At 32.8% G+C, this 17,248-nt stretch overlaps 2 long non-coding RNA genes and 1 pseudogene across 2 annotated transcripts; 1 reads left to right on the forward strand and 2 right to left on the reverse strand.

Moving 5' to 3' along the window:
* The first annotated feature begins 923 nt into the window (after positions 1 to 923).
* On the forward strand, positions 924 to 1,656 carry LOC134251897 (uncharacterized). The gene is made up of 3 exons (XR_009988840.1): positions 924 to 1,078; positions 1,276 to 1,402; positions 1,628 to 1,656. It is a non-coding gene; the product is annotated as an uncharacterized LOC134251897 (long non-coding RNA).
* Positions 1,657 to 4,389: 2,733 nt separating this feature from the next.
* On the reverse strand, positions 4,390 to 5,887 carry LOC134251907 (uncharacterized). Its single transcript, XR_009988842.1, has 3 exons — positions 5,786 to 5,887; positions 5,332 to 5,471; positions 4,390 to 4,996 (listed from the first exon to the last, which is right to left on the reverse strand). It is a non-coding gene; the product is annotated as an uncharacterized LOC134251907 (long non-coding RNA).
* Positions 5,888 to 7,874: 1,987 nt separating this feature from the next.
* On the reverse strand, positions 7,875 to 11,634 carry LOC134251892 (uncharacterized; annotated as a pseudogene).
* Positions 11,635 to 17,248: the final 5,614 nt, after the last annotated feature.

Raw genomic sequence — 17,248 nt, forward strand, 5'->3', positions numbered from 1 at the left:
TTCAAATCTGTCCTTGTCTTGTTAACTTGCAAGCTCCACTTTTGAAAGAAATTACTTGTGACTTGTTACATTATACAGTAAAAATGTTCATACCAAAGTGCCAGGGATAAGCAAATTTTGATTTGTTATCAATGTCAACGGTTATATCTGTTAAAGCCGCTTAGTCCGATTCTAATCGGGAAAAATATGTTCGTTTCACTTCTTGAAAAATAATTGTCCATAAATTGTTTCAACTTTTGTCGAATAATATCCTCTAAGGTTTTTTACTTTTAAAAGATATCAGAATTCAAAAGTTAAAAAAATAATTTTTGTTAGGTCACACAAAAAATAATCCTATGTTGATATAGCGTGAAATCACCTTCGAAAAATTAAAATTATCGTTTTTATCTCATGAAGAACAAACCCGAACCTTTTTTTTCACAACAAAGTACTTATACATGTACACGGACAGTATTTAAGCCTTCGTTACTAAACCTCCTTTAAAAAATCTTTAAAGATATCTGATTTTCCTTCATTCTTTTAAATATGCATATTAATAAAAATTACTATGGAATATATTCAATTAATTTCTTAATTTTTAGCTCTACTGGTCAGAGACCAGAAGAGCTTATGCGATAGTAAGGCCATAGTTTTTTTATTTTCTGTTTAACGGGAAGCGCCGACCCAATTTTCTCAAAATACCGAATAAAAATAAAAGAGGTCAATTTCACTTTTATTTTTATAATACCTGCCGACTGTGTCATTCATTGATGGTTTGAAATAAAATCGGGTTTGATGTACACCTTATTTTAAAAGAATCATGTAAACGTTTGACATAGCTTGTGTTAATCAAAGTCTTTTAAGAGCGCCTTGCTGATTACGATGTCGTAACCCGTTTAAGGAACTAGTTTATCACACTTCGCGGGTTCTATCTTAGTTATCAACAAGCAAGAATGTCATTTCAAGACATTTATAGATGGTAATTTTAAATCCATTCATGACGAAAACCAGGAAGTTTTTGAAATGGGAGTTGAAGCATTGTCAACCTAAATACACCAGATGCACATTGAACTGTGGAGCATGTGTCCAAATAGTTGGGGTAAGTTTTGAGACGTCCTGATATAAACTTTCTGTTAAAAATTTTCAGTGTTAATTGGCATTTTGTTTACATTTTAGATTTAATTTAATCACATATGGTACATAACAAGTTGAGGTAAAATTCGCGGCAAATTTTTTTTTATAATGAATCGTGTCTAACTATATCAGGGACATAAAATGATGATTAAAATATTTTAGATACGAGTCCATGTCTATTTGGCTGAATAAAATGAGGCTAGGATTCCTGCAGTATTACAAGAGTTGGTTTATAATACTAACAAGTGAAGTGACAGCTATATTGGAGTTGCACATATCCTGTGGAAAGGTAGGGATAGAAAGAAGTGGAGAATTGAATACTTTTAGTGCCAAATGGACAAAGAACGATATTATAGTTATTTTTTTTTATCTAAGAAAAAACTCTTAAAATATTTGTTTTTTCATTTAGAAAAGAAAATAATCTCATGTAAATAGTTGTTTTTTCTACTTTCTACCATTTACTACATGTATTTGATTAGCTAATAAAGTATCATAAAGGAATTTTTTTTGGCAGTTTGATTTCTTGGCAGAGACCCAACCATTCAGAAGACTTCAACGATGACTTTGCTGTTGTTCATCAAAAAGTTCAGCTGACAAATTTCCATTTGGAACCTCAAGAATGTGTTATCCCTTTATACTAAGATAGCATTGTCAAGTTAGCTATCAACCCCATTGCTTTTTTTAACTTCTGTTAAATCATAATATACATGTAGCTTAAAACATTTCTCATCATGACTTTTATATATTTTATACAATAGATAGGTGATCACTTGAAGACCTGTGTATAATTTTAGGCAGTGTGGTTTTTTCTGTCATCTGCATTTATCCAACTTTATTTTTGCTGTATAACAAATTTAAATTATCATATTACATTGATTTTGCTTTCATACTAGAATAAATGTGCAAGTGTGACTAACCACAGTAGGATAACTATTGCAATTGTATCTTTTTATCTGTATTCGAAATCCTAATACATTGTAAACAAAATTATATTGTGTTTTCTTTCGTTTTTTAACATTTAAATGAAAAAAAAAAATTAATACCAATTTTTGGTTTTATTTTTATTATGACCCCGACTCGACAAATTTTGATCTTTTATTTTTATTTTTATTTCGTCCCCTCGACCCAATTTTTCCTTAAAAATTCCCGTTAAACAGAAAATAAAAAAAACTCTGGCCTAATGCGTCCGGCGTCCGTCCGTCTGTCTGTCTGTCTGTCTGTAAACAATTTTTCAAAATGCTACTCCTCCTACAGTTTTGGTCTGATTTCAATATAACTTGGCACACAAGTAGACTACACAAAGATACATAATTCTGTGTATCGATTTTTGATTTCGATGAACGGTGTTGCCGTGGTTACTAAAAATAGAAATTTATGTGAAATACTTTCAAAATGCTACTTCTCCTACAGTTTTGGTCTGATTTCATTATAACTTGGCACACAAGTAGACTACACTAAGATACATAATTTTGTATATCGATTTTTGATTTCGATGAACGGTGTTGCCGTGGTTACTAAAAATAGAAATTTCTGTGAAATACTTTCAAAATGCTACTTCTCCTACAGTTTTGGTCTGATTTCAATATAACTTGGCACACGAGTAGACTACACTAATATACACAATTCTTTTTATCGATTTCTGATTTCGAGGAATGATGTTGCCATGGTTACTAAAACTGTAAATACTCTAAAAGTTTATTAATAGCTACTCCTACAGCTGTAGTCTTATTGCAGTAACTTGCCACAAAAAGAGCTCAATCAAGCATCATTATTGTAATGAGTAATGAATAAGGCAATCAGCCTATACCATTCAAACGCTTGTGTGACCTGGAATAATGGAACAGTCCAGGAGCCTGTTCACCCCTGTTTGAATGGTATAGCCCTTTGCTATATAAACGACTGCAGAGGCAGTCTCGATCATTCTGAAACCCGTAGAAGAAGTGGGAAGTTGAAAAGAAGATAATACGTAATATTAGAACAGAAGAATTAAAATAGTGAAATAAAATTAAGGCTAGGGTACAGAGCGCCGGTGAATGGTAAGCCAAGAAATTGTGGTGAAGTGCAAGGTATAGTAATCCTGAATAAGGATGAGGTACCGAGTGCTCATTACAACAGGAACTTGGTTTCGGAACCAGGTGCAGGGAACCCAGTCACACAGGTAGTACTTGGTAACAGAGAACCTCGGCTTGTAGATCCCGCTGTTTACATAAAAAAAACAAAGGACAAGGATCCCATGAAAATAATAAATAATCATTGTTGTATATAATATTGATTCCCAGAATGATTATAGGTTCAGATAGAGCCATAGGAAACGTTCATTTATATTTATGTAATATTAAGACCCTGTATCCCTGAAAACGGACCCTTAAGTTTTACGTTACATTATTTTATTTATTGCTGTTGTAAAGTTTTAAGTCCCAACTGCTACTTTTGTCTTCATTTGTTATAAGTACAAACCAGTAGAGCTTCAGTCTCGACAGAGACTTCTGGTTAAAAGATATATTATGACTTAGACTTCTACTAATGGAAAAAAAACACTCGGGTTTGAATTATCTCCATAATTAGATATAACCGATAAATTTATTTTTTTTTCAAAGGTGACTTCATAACAGATCTTAACTTCCCGTCAGGAACTTAAACTTAATAAGGTTTTTTATCTATTTTTCCTTGTAAGGATTGTTGTAATAAACTATAAAATCATCTTATAATCTATTTTTATATATTATCTATGTAATGACGTACTTTTGTTGTGCAAGATAATATATGCCTGTTTCGGATTAAGCGGCTTTAACTTTGTAGTATTTTGTAATATTTCAGAGAATGAAAATCCCTTTTGTTAGCATGGATTTATTACAAGAATGTTTGGCAATTCCATTCTTCATTTGACTATATAATTTGGAAGAGGGTTTACTTATAATTTTAAATCTCGAGTTTCAGGTTTCAACCTTTAAAGCACAACACAACAAATTCATGTTTTCAGCAATTTATCTAACAAAGACAAAAATGTTATAATTTTCACTTTGAGAATAACATCTTCAATTCATTAATAAGATGGTTCTAATTTTTTATATTCTTTTTTATGTAGTACATAGATTAAATTAATCATCACTGCTATTCAAAGTAGTCTTATAAGCCAGAGGTTTTCTGATGGATTGTGACATATCACATCATACATTTATAAGGCTAAGGAACATTCAACACGTTTAACATGATTACCCATTTTCCATTGTTAGAAAATTATAGAGGTACAAAACCAAGTGTCAAGACAGTTGAAACCAGAACTCAGTTTTCCATCAGTGCTGGAATGAAAATGTTAAAGTAGAAATCTATCAGCTTTGAAACATTTGCTGTCCATTCATTGTCTTTTACTATTCTAATCACCATGCAGTCTACTCTTGAGTCTTGTCCACACAATTAAGTCGCAGCATGTTTTGTTACATATGTGTAGCTGGCCTTGAATTTGATGATAGTATGGGTGACTGGTTTTCAGGCGTAGGGTATCTTGTTTAATATCTAAAAAATCAAAAACACTTAAGTTGTGTTATACCCATTCATATCCCCTCCTTTTTCCATATCTTCATACTATATTGAACAGTTGCACTTGTAAATTAATACATGTATTGAAATCATTTACTCACCAAGAGTTTTAATTTCAAAGTACTGGACAACACAGATTTTTAATCCAACTTATAAATTGTTACTTATCTATGAAAAAATCCTTCAAATTTTGTGCTGCATCTGCTGCTGTTGAAGACGATGCTGTATATGGACGCTTCACCTCTACAATATCAGGAATGGCGTCTTTGGCTTCTGCATGTTGGTGGTCGAACAACTAAGCCATCAGGTGAAGCTCCCAACACTCCGGATTCATGCAACCATATCCCTTTCAGAAAAAATTATACTACTACTGAATGCAAACAAACCATAATACAATTGATTTTGTAATACACACAAATTCTAAGTAGAGCTCCTATGATCCCATCTACTTCAAATAGAGTACATGGATATACTTGTACAGAATGGTACTAGGTTATTTTTACGTAGGTCTCTATTTCCAGCAAATTTTCTGGAATATGTTGGTAATTGAATATTTTTTTTTTACAATTAGACTTCAGTAATTGATTTCTATTTGTCACCAGGATAAGTCCTGTTATTTGTTTTGACACAATGAATGTTAACATGTCAGAGGTTGAAGGAATATTATTTTTTTCTGTATACCTGACTGCTTTACAGCTGCATCAAAGTCCTTTTCTTACTTTCTCAAAGCATCATCTTCATGAGTGATACCCCATGCAACAGCCTTGATGGACTCCAGATTGTAAGCCGACATAAGCCGTTTCTTCAGTGACAATGTCATTCTGAAGAAGAAAATATGATTTTTGGTTATTAATCTAATATTCCCTGCATCTATATGAACAAATATCTAGTCATTACAGTCAAACCTCATTATCACAAACTCAATGAGACCAAAAAAAATGTTCGAAATATCCATGGATTCAAGAATGATATATAAAGAGTTATCGAGAATAAAATGTCCCAGTCTTTTATAAGTGGTTTGGACTTCAAAATTAATTTGACATATCCATGGTATTTGAGATAATGGTTTTGAGATAACAAAGTTTGACTGTAATTTAAAAAGTCTATTTTGAAAAAATTTAATCACACGTCTTACCGCCTTTGCTTAGAACTGAGAACTGCACCAAAGTTGGAAGCTGTTATTCTGTATTTCTTTACAATCGACCACATTGGGTTGTTTTGTTGCCCAGTTGTTGCCAGTGCAGCTCTTTTAATGGCTTCATCTGACAGGGATAATGTATGTCGTAACCATACCATTGGGGCATCAGAATGAGCTTTTTTTCCTTTCAAAAATGTATACTCATGTACAAAAATGCTATCATATTTATAATATTGCCTTTCCAATTATTCTCAGATTGTTATTAATATTTATTACATAGTATGTCAAAAATTGGACAATATACATAGCCAACAATATTATGCTCCTCATCTTTGTACATTTGTTCACAATGAAAATCAACTAACGGTCAGTAACAAAATAACAGTTTCATAATACTCTTAATGTAAAAATCAAATCAAACTTAAATAACAACAATAGTAACACGACAACTTTAGAGTTATCAAAGAGAAAAAAATTAGAAATGGAAATATTTATGTATAATCCAAAATCATAACTTCCTTCTTATATTTTACCAATAAACCTTCCAAGCTTTGATAACTTTTGGTGCAAAAAACACCGGTCACTTTCATCAAAGGGGCGGTTTAAAGCACTTCAAATATGAAGCAAATTTTTTTTATGACTGATTTATGTATTTTTAATGATTGATAATTTTTTTAAAAAAATACAGTTAATGAATAATTCAAAAATTGCAAATATATCAATAACTATATATAAAAGAAAATACATATTGCCTCACTGAGAAAAAATATTTAAAATATAGATACTAACCAGTAATCCGGGCGTGCAGGTGGAAACAATTCTTCCATTGTTTTTATGTCTTTTTTAATTGAAGTCTTTGGGTTCTTCAACCATCCACACTTTATGTCAGTCTTACTAACACATTTGTATCTGTGAATTTATAACTCGTGGTTTACTGAAGTATCTTTTCAGCCTTCTGGCTCATGAATGTAAATAATCTCAATCAATCATCAGGTTATTTAAGAAATAAATTTAATTTTTAAAGATTCATGAAGTACTGAACTACGACGCTTCACGCAGGCATATTTCATGAAGCGCTATGCCGGCGTGAAGCGTTGTAGTTCATATACCTCATTAATCTTCAAAGATTCATTTCTTATATTTACATTATTCTTCTGATGAATTGCCATAAATTTACGCCATTCAACTGTCATTTTTAAAGCAAAACAGTGTGCACTGTTTTTTGACGTCAAGTGCGGTATTATGACGTAACAATGGAGATATTCATGCTTATCCGTGGTACATATCTAATGTAGTTCATGAGAAAATGAACTGCATTTTTTTGGTAAAGAATCATAGGTGAAATTTATTGGAAATGTGAATATTGGACTTTTTATGCTTATGTTAAATGTATCTCTTACCCATAAAGTAATGCAGAGGCAACATGATGACATTCATATTTTCCTAAGGGACACTCACATGATGTGTTTGAGACTTCATAAGAATTTCCTAAATTTGCCTGTATAAATACAATACAATATAACAAATACCAGTCTCATGAGTCTGATATGATGTCTACTATACAATCATTATACTACCTACTGTACAAATATTTAATATTTAGTACATCTGTCAATATATTCTGTTCAAAATAACCAGCAGTGATGTATCAAATGTCCTTTCTATTTTTCGAATGTTTATTTTTTATATATTGAATATGAACACCTTCGAAGCAGGGAACATTACATCATATGTGATGAGGACCCCCCCCCCTTCCAATATCCATTTATCTTCTGCATGATGTTACTGGGACATCGGGAGGAATGTCTGGGGGAAACCTCACAGCGTCTTATTTCTACAAGCGTTACAGATTGCAACATGTTTTCAGTATTGTCTATTATTGTCTAATATTGTCAGAGATGTTCACGAAAACGTACACAACAACCTTGACACTTACCATGACTTTATATGATGTGTTCCTCATCGAAGCTTGTATTACCGAAAGGATCGTTTTGGTCTCTTGATCAAAAAAAATTTTATAACATGGTTACTAATGGTTTTTCGGCTGTATAATTGGCCCAATATTGTATTGATATAGCCATGTTTGTCACCGGAAATGCATCACCGGAAGTGATGCTAAACGAGACTTACACTCCCTATATTTATATGTAAGAACAGGCTTAAGTCTACAATCTGAAATGTTAAATCTGTCTATTGGAAACACACCAGAAGAGGAAAAGCTTTTTGCACTGTTAATGCTTTGTAGAAATCTAGAGAAGCCACTGGCAAGTGTCTGGTAAAAGTTTGTTTGCTTAAGATATCTTCAGATATGTTTGGTATGGGCTCTTAGGTGTTTGTACCAGCTCTTTTTCAAGGGCCCATAAACTCCCACATCCAATGGCTACATTAAATGAGTTGTATTTCTTACTAACCTGTAGATTTGTATCCCAAGATCTTTGGCTGCAGAAAAGGATTCCATGTCAACATGACTCCTTACACCATCAATTAGTACAACAATTGGTTTCTCTTTCACAGCATGATTATGAAGATGTTTTATAAAATTTCTGATCGTTTCTGCATCTATCCAACCCTTCTCTGTAGATTCTGCATGAACTTGTCTGTGTTAACTAGCCACTAAGTCATACGAAGCTGGTTTGGGCTCAGAAAACACACACAAAAATGGAATTTTGTGCCCTCAGCATTTGCACAGTGCATCCCTTTTACTCTCTCTTTGCTTCTCCCTCTGATACATGTGGAACTGGACCCGCATTTACCTTTTTGGCTGGACCTATCATTGGACCAGATTTGGACCCCATTGTAAATCCAGTTTTGCCCCGTGGGAATCCGGGTTAGAATAGGCCCTCAGTATCCCCTTGCTTGTCGTAAAAGGCGACTAAATGGGGCGGTCCTTCGGATGAGACCGTATAAACTGAGGCCCCGTGTCACAGCAAGTGTGGCACGATAAAGATCCCTCCCTGCTCAAAGGCCGTAGGTGCCGAGCATAGACCTAAATTTGCAGCCCTTCACCGGCAATGGTGACGTCTCCATATCAGTGAAATATTCTGGAGAGGGACGTTAAGCGGTATACAATCAATCAATCAATAAATCCAGTTTTATTCTGCATTATATACTCTTTCAAGTTTATCCAGGAGATGATCGTCTGACATAAAAATTTGATATTTATCAAACCAGTCATCAATCTCTTTCAATCACATAGAATCTAGAGATTTCCAGAGGTTTTCTGTTCTTTTTTTAATTATGTGAAGGATATGGAGATAAGGAACAGTATTCAATATCAAAGTCCATAAAAACAATACAAAATAGGAGCAGAGCAAACACGGACCTCCGAAACATCAGAGGTGGGATCAGGTGCCATGGCTGTTTCGCCTTAAAAAACCATAATACCTATCCCAACTAGGCCTGTCGTCTTAAAATGGACTTTCCCTCTTTTCCTTTTTCATGATAAAGTCTAGAAACTCTGTAGGACGTAATCCCATTCCTCTCTGTGTCATTTCTGGTAAATAATTTGCAAATGTGCTTCCTCCTCGGCTTTTTTAAACACAGGCTTTGGACCTCCTTTACTGTCGACGTCTAATTTTCTTGATGCCCTTCTTTGTAGAAAAAAAAAAATGAGATTGTTTTCTAATGCTGCTCTTCTAATAGACAACTTATTTTGGTTCACCTGATATAAAGCTTTCCTAACAGTCTTGTGTGGTGATTCATAGTTCCTGGAAACTTTGGCTGCAAGTTTTAGTGCCGGAATTTTAGATGGGGAGTGAATCGGAACACCCTAAATGACTGTATGATAAATTATTACATCAAGGTATTTTGAATAGCTAAATCAAACTAAGCGTATGTTATGAGCATTGTAATCAAACTAGGCTTTTGTTATGAGCATGGTTTAATTAAGATGCTTAAACGAAAAGGCACACTGGGCTCTATTTGCACAGTCTCTTGATTAAGCTATTATATAGTTACATCAAGAGAAGTCAACTGTATAAATATAGTCCAGTGTGTCTCTTAGTTTTAACATCTCGAGAAATGTTATACAGTGCTCAATTTAGAACCAAAATAAGTGAATGATTATCACATCATTCAATTTTACCCATAAATAGTTATACTTATGAGTTCCTATTCGTTAATGCGCGTTTTGGAATAGATTTCCAAAACCTTCTCCATGGACACCGTCCGATCTGCCCTCACATCGTGACACCCTCCAAGAATGGTATTTTTCTTTTGATGTTGTACAATGATATCAGGTATACAACATAATTTTGATTTTCACCAACTCCAGTTCTGATTTGAAAAAAAAAGGTTTATAATGTTCATACATATAACAAACTTTTTTCTGTTATATCACTAGCCAATATGCCAGCTTCAGTTCGAATATTCCCTGATCTTTCAATGAATATGAATTGAAAGCCAAACTTTCGCCAGAGCACTCACATATTATTGAACTTTTAAAGCTACATGCCATTTCTCATTAAATAAACGAGCTGTGACTTATGTCGTCTGCCATGTTTTTTATCATGAATATAGATTTTGTGATTTCATTTTTCAGAAGATCTTATTCAGGGTAGATAACTCTGTATATAAGCAGCGAAATATTGGACTATAGAAATTATTTAAAAAGAAAACTCTTGAATGTCCCATTAAATGTCTTGATTTATCGTGTTTAAAAAACCTGAAAAATGGTATGTGAAATAGAAGTTCCCTCAGATTCAGTGTGCAATGATAATAAAAATCCAACAATCTAGGGACTTATTTGAATGTAAGAACACTAATTATTATTTTTCTTTATTGTTCCAACTATCTGATTGGCTCAAACTGGATCACATGATCAAGTATAAAAAGTGTTACAGACTGGATGTGTCTATTTTAAAAATTTACAAACCTGCTGTTTATAAAATTGGAAATGTTCTATTATGAAGAAACAATAGTACTGACGTCACAATAGACTGGATGTTTCTAAAAACAGATACTGCAGCTGGTTTTCATTACTGTGACGTCATAATGCAATGACATAACAATGCCTTGTATGAGAAGATACTGATTATTACATGTATAAAGAAGGATTTTAAGACATTTCCTATTAACTGATTAAAAATAATAAAACAATTGTAGCCTTTTGATTCGGTACAATTCCTCGATATATAGACCTAAGAGAAAGCATATCGACCTCGCACTTCGTGCTCGGTCGATATGCTTTCTCTAAGGTCTATATATCGAGGGATTGACCTCATCAAAAGGCTATAATTGTATAATATAGATAAAATTTGAATTAATGGAATTTTATATTTTCACCTTTTTAAACAAAAATCTAAATTAAAGAACAAGGTTTTTAGAAATAGTTTTTTTTATTTTACTTTTGTGTGAAATGCTATAGCAACATACACGTATGAAGGTCATAAAGAAAATATGAGAAAAATTAACTTTAAATCTGTGTCTAAGAATCTTTAACCGGTTGGGATTCATCCCCCGATATCGGGATAGTCTCTGAAATGAGGGAAATTTCTTTGGTCAAATAAATATTACGTTTATGCAAGACAGTGTTTACTTCTTTAGTTATTTAACAGGTCGTGTACAATCACTATATTTAGCTACATAGCTAAAAATGCATACATAGGTATTTAAACCTACCGAAAATAGGTTGATTTACCTACCAATAATAATCGAGAGGGTTTTTATTTTTTTTTTTTGGTGTTCCGTGTTGGAGGAAAAGTCGCATGATGGTGAGTATATAAACTTGAAGCTTTATCCTTACTTAATCCATAAATTATGGAATATAATCTAAATATTACTGCGTTATAACGCAAAGGTTCGCTAAAGGAGCATGGACACGTCTTATGATGCACTAAACTCGCCATTTTTAGAACAATAACGAAAAAAGCAAAAATTTCTTTAAATACCTGTGGTATTATCCTCAACCATATCTGCAATGCAAAGAAGCAGGAAATGAAGCTCGGAAACTAAATGCCGGGAACAGCTGATGAGGAAATGTCATCATTCAGGAAGAGATATATGGAAGACCATATAAGCGTACATGTGAATATTGAGGAAAATATCATTATAAATATGTCAAGTTTAAAAACGAAATGTATAAAATAGAAGAAAAGTACGAGATCTGAAATAAAAATTTGAAAAAAACTTATGATAAAACCAAAAATATATGACAGGATGGAACGTGGCGTCAGTGGTTCGGAATGAACACGTAAAGTTGACAAGCAAAAAAAAAAACAATATTAAATAACGTTAATTTTTATATTGTACTTAACAAGAGAGCAAAGCCTTTTCTTTTGAAAACATTAAGCTAAATAAAGGGAAAAACTTTAAAGGACAGCCAAAGGGGAAACCTAGGAGTGGTCAGGCTGCTGGTACAAAGTTTGTTGAGGGTGGTGACAAGAGGTAACAAACTCTACCGGAAAAAAAATTAATCAAGTAATGCTCTCATAGCAATGAGTTTTTTTCATAAATGAAATTTCAAGTATTTAAAAAATGTACACATCCTCTTCGTCATTATCCTCAGCATCCCAACTCTCAATTTGTTTAACCACGACCCTGACATCTTTATAAAATTTTCTCATAATTGCTTTTTTATCATTTTTTACTCTCGAGTACAGCTGTTGTTGCTGTTTCCTATAAGTATATGTATTTATTCTTTCCGATCTCGTTTATATTCCCCCTTCTAAAGATTTTAAATGATATATTACCGAGTTCGTAATTCATTTTTAGCTCTACTGGTCAGAGACCAGAAGAGCTTATGCGATAGTAATGCGTCCGTCCGTCCGTCCGTCCGTCTGTCTGTCTGTCTGTCTGTAAACAATTTTTCAAAATGCTACTCCTCCTACAGTTTTGGTCTGATTTCAGTATAACTTGGCATACAAGTAGACTACACTAAGATACATAATTCTGTGTATCGGTTTTTGATTTCGATGAACGGTGTTGCTGTGGTTACTAAAAATAGAAATTTCTGTGAAATTCGTTCAAAATGCTACTCCTCCTACAGTTTTGGTCTGATTTCAATATAACTTGACACACAAGTAGACTACACTAAGATACATAATTCTGTGTATCGGTTTTTGATTTCGATGAGCGGTGTTGCCGTTGTTACTAAAAATAGAAATCTCTGTGAAATTCTTTCAAAATGCAACTCCTCCTACAGTTTTGATCTGATTTCAATATAACTTGGCATACAAGTAGACTACACTAAGATACATAATTCTGTGTATCGGTTTTTGATTTCGATGAACAGTGTTGCCGTGGTTACTAAAAATAGAAATTTTTGTGAAATTCGTTCAAAATGCTACTCCTCCTACAGTTTTGGTCTGATTTCAATATAACTTGACACACAAGTAGACTACACTAAGATACATAATTCTGTTTATCGGTTTTTGATTTCGATGAGCGGTGTTGCCGTTGTTACTAAAAATAGAAATTTCTGTGAAATTCTTTCAAAATGCAACTCCTCCTACAGTTTTGGTCTGATTTCAATATAACTTGGCACACAAGTAGACTACACTAAGATAAACAATTCTGTTTATCAGTTTTTGACTTTGATGAACATTTTTGCTTTGGTTACTAAAAATAGAAATTTCTGTTAAATACTCTCAAAATGCTACTCCAAATACAGTTTAAGTCTGATTATAATATAATGTGGCATGCAAGTAGACTACACTAAGAACATAAAGAGACTTAATCAAGGATGATTATTTTTTTTATTGCTGTGGTAATGTTTCAATTCCCAACTGCTTAAGAACTTTTCTCTTCCTTTGCTATAAGTACAAACCAGTAGAGCTTCAGTCTCGACAGAGACTTCTGGTTTCCAATCTCTGTAATTTGTCTTCAATTAAGTTGGATATCTCAGATTTTGTCTTTCTTTCTTTCTTTCTAAAGAATGAATTTTTTTCTGTCTTCCGGAATGATGAATATTGGATTCAGTTTTAATGTTTTTACAGTTTTGATTTCAGAACATTCTTGCAAGTCAATATTGAAATTATTTTTGCAGATGATTGAAAAATATACTACGTCGTGATCAAAATCTTTGTTTAAGATACTGAGATGTTTGCTTTCCTTCATTGGGGTCATTAAATATTCTGTATATCAAAGTTCTACTCTCCACTACTGAATTTCTCTTTGGAGGATTGTGTGGTAGATGTTTTGGTCTTCTTCATTGCTTATTCTGCTACTACATAGGTTGTACGACAGACAATTCTTGAGGGAAGAAAATGGCAATACAAGATTTCTCTTTAAAACGAATATATACACTCTCAACACCAATCGCTATAAAGCTTCAGTCATCGTCATTGATGTTTTTTTAGAAGTTCATAATTAATAATAGCTAAAATAAAAGTAGTAATAATTCTGTTTCTCCCTTTTAACTACCCATATACATTGACCACACTGCTCAACGCGTTATCGGCAACTCGGTTGTTATTGGATACTCGGTGGATAACAACTTTTGACAGATGAGTAAATTATTACGAATTATAACCGAAGGGATAAAAAAGAAAACAATAATAGTGTTTTTTTATGTACAAGAATGAACACAGATCCGAAATAAAGCGCCGGTATATCTTATTATAGTATGCATGGGTCCTGGGAAGACTGTAAGTTTCAAATTTGCTATATTTCACAAGTTTTTGTCCTATTTGTATTATTCTGTATAGTTCTATTTTCAAAATGTGTTTGTTTACATAACATTTAATTATTGTACACAGTTTGACATCGTTAGAATCACTCAAATGTCTAACCTGAAGGTAAAATTAAGTTTTTTTTTGAATTTCAAGATGTTATCGGAAATACGGTTGAAAAGTTCACATTGTTATCGGCAAATTCGGTTTTTGTTATCGGAAACCCAGGCTGTCTAAAATGTAAAGAAAACTACCGAAATCTTTTTTATTTAGTCTATAAATTTCTAGTTCACACTTCTAATTTTTGGCTAATATTTTTCTTCTTCTGTTTTTGAAATATATAACGTGTTCAGAAAGTGAGTGATTTAGCATTTTTCACACTCTTTGATACAGTGTATGATGTCTTTAATTGTTAGAAAACATGATATTTGTTTTAAATTCTCAGAGTCTTTTAATTAAAAAAAAAAACTGGGGACTGAAAGTTCTTTTGTAAGAATATAAAAGAAAAAAGAATTGGGGTTATATACCTTATATTGACAGAAATATCGACTTATTGTATGTATGTAATTTCCTTTGTTTAGAAAATGGAAGACGAGTTTATGCACGGTGACAGCGGAGATGAGTTTGCTGCAGTTGATGGCTCGTTTTTAAACGTATCTATACTAACATAGAAACAGTGGAGTCAGCTGAAGAACACAACTACACATGTAATGATTGTAATAGGAATTTCAAAAACAAGTCTAGTCTTACGCGGCATCTACATAAGCATGGTCCTTCGATACCACCATCCTGTGGAATTTGTCACAGTATTTTGCTGATGAAGCTCGTAAAAATGAGCATGACAGAAAATACAATGAAGCGCGAGTTTTATGTAATGATTGTGGTAAACATTTCAAGACAAAGTCGACATTGGTATCGCATATGGCTATTGCCCACAACCAGGAGATAGAAAACACAAAATCCTACTCATGTCCATTTGACGGTTGTGGAAAAATTTTCATAAAGAAACAATTGTACCAATACCACGTTAACAAACACACTGGGCACAAACCTTTCAAGTGTTCTGTGTCTCGACATTCATCAATATGTACAAGAAAACTCAGCATGAAAAAATATGTAAAGGTGAGAAAAAAATAAAATGTCACTCTTGTGACGTTAAGTTCACAGACGGTCAAAGTTTGAGGCGGCATGAAAACGCAACACACAGGGGGATAACGTACAGTTGAGAATGTGGTCAGCGCTACACACAACTACGTCTCTTCGGAGACATCGTCTCATGAAGAACCACTAGGATTTATCCCATGACAATTTGCTGATAATCCTTAAGGCATTAAGATGTTCATATTTACTTTAAAATCCAGTCAAAGTCAAATGTGACTCACATTTTTTTAAAATATTATTTATTTGTTCAAATCTATCAGAAGAATGACTTATGAAATATTTTTGTTTAGTGCGTACATTCATTATATCTATAAAGAATCTTATAATGGAACTAATATGTATGGATTTTGACGAATTCCAACATTATTTGTGTGTTTGTGTGTGGGGAGGGGGGGGTTAAAGATACAGGAGATAATGTATCTTGTTATTATCTTTTTATTTCATGTGCTTTTTACAAATCTAAACTAACTGTTACCATTTTTATTTTATGTTCAATGATTTTCAGAACAAATTTTATTTTTTTGAATTTATTTATTGAATAAAAAATATTTTAAGAATTAAATGAGTTATTTCATTTTTACATTCAATATCTATATTTCGGGCAAGTCCATCAATCCAAATCGCTTTTGAGCAAGTATTTTTAATCCTTAAAATTGTTTGAAATTCCTTGACAATATGGACAGAACAAACTTTGACCCCTAAGCACAAGATGACTCTTGAAGTGATGACATCTTAAAATTATTTGACTCATCGATTTATTTCAAAATCAGTGTAATAGATTGGAAGACGTAAAATGAGCGATTTGAACATTTACATCTGAAACCACCTTTAACTAAATTAAAAGTGTATATCTTTGATGGAAAACAGGAAAAAATGATTTAAGAGAAATGTAGTTTTAACATAAAATCATAATTATGGTATTTATTAATATACGTGTATATCAAAACAAACTAACAATGAAACGCTATTTTTTTCAGAAATTGCTCAAAACCCATTACATAAATTGTTATTTTCAAAGAATTGAAAGCCTTGACCGCAGAATATCATGGAATTTCGTCTTTTTTTTAAATCTATTGTTGAAACAGAAGGAAAATTTTTAACCTAGGTTTCCGATAACCTGCACCCGTGAAAAACCGAATTATCCGGCAACTTCAACCGTGTTGCAGATAATATGTTTTTGCCCAATGAAACATGTTAAATGCCCGTAAACTAAACCATAATTTGAATTTTAATATATGTCTGCTTATCTAAAGGTTTATGATGGTCCATGTAGTTAATAAATCACTTTGTTTATTAAAATAAATTGATTCTGACCTCTACAAAGGCTAAAATATGTTGACATATTCAGAAAAATTTATTAAATTTCATTTTAAAAAGCTGTAGATCTCTTGAAAGAGAGTGATTTGGATCGTGCTTTTTACCGCTGAAAGTATTATGATTTATCTGCCAAAGATCACAAACTTTGTTTGCAGAAGTACATAATTATCATTGAATGAAGAAATTTAAAATCAACTACGTTTTCTATGCATTGTTTTTTCCTGCACCGAGTATCCGATAACAACCGAGTAGCCGATAACGCGTTGAGCAGTGTGTTGACTGTTTGTAAAAATCGTCATTTTTGTACTGTGTCTGAATTTCACAACAGTCTTGGTAAATATGTGGCAGAATCACACTCTACAATTGTTTTCGA

Source organism: Saccostrea cucullata, unplaced genomic scaffold, assembly GCF_032062105.1.
Source record: "Saccostrea cucullata isolate Sc308-1 unplaced genomic scaffold, CSIRO_AGI_Scuc_v1 ctg599, whole genome shotgun sequence".
In the NCBI taxonomy this organism is placed as follows: domain Eukaryota; kingdom Metazoa; phylum Mollusca; class Bivalvia; order Ostreida; family Ostreidae; genus Saccostrea; species Saccostrea cuccullata.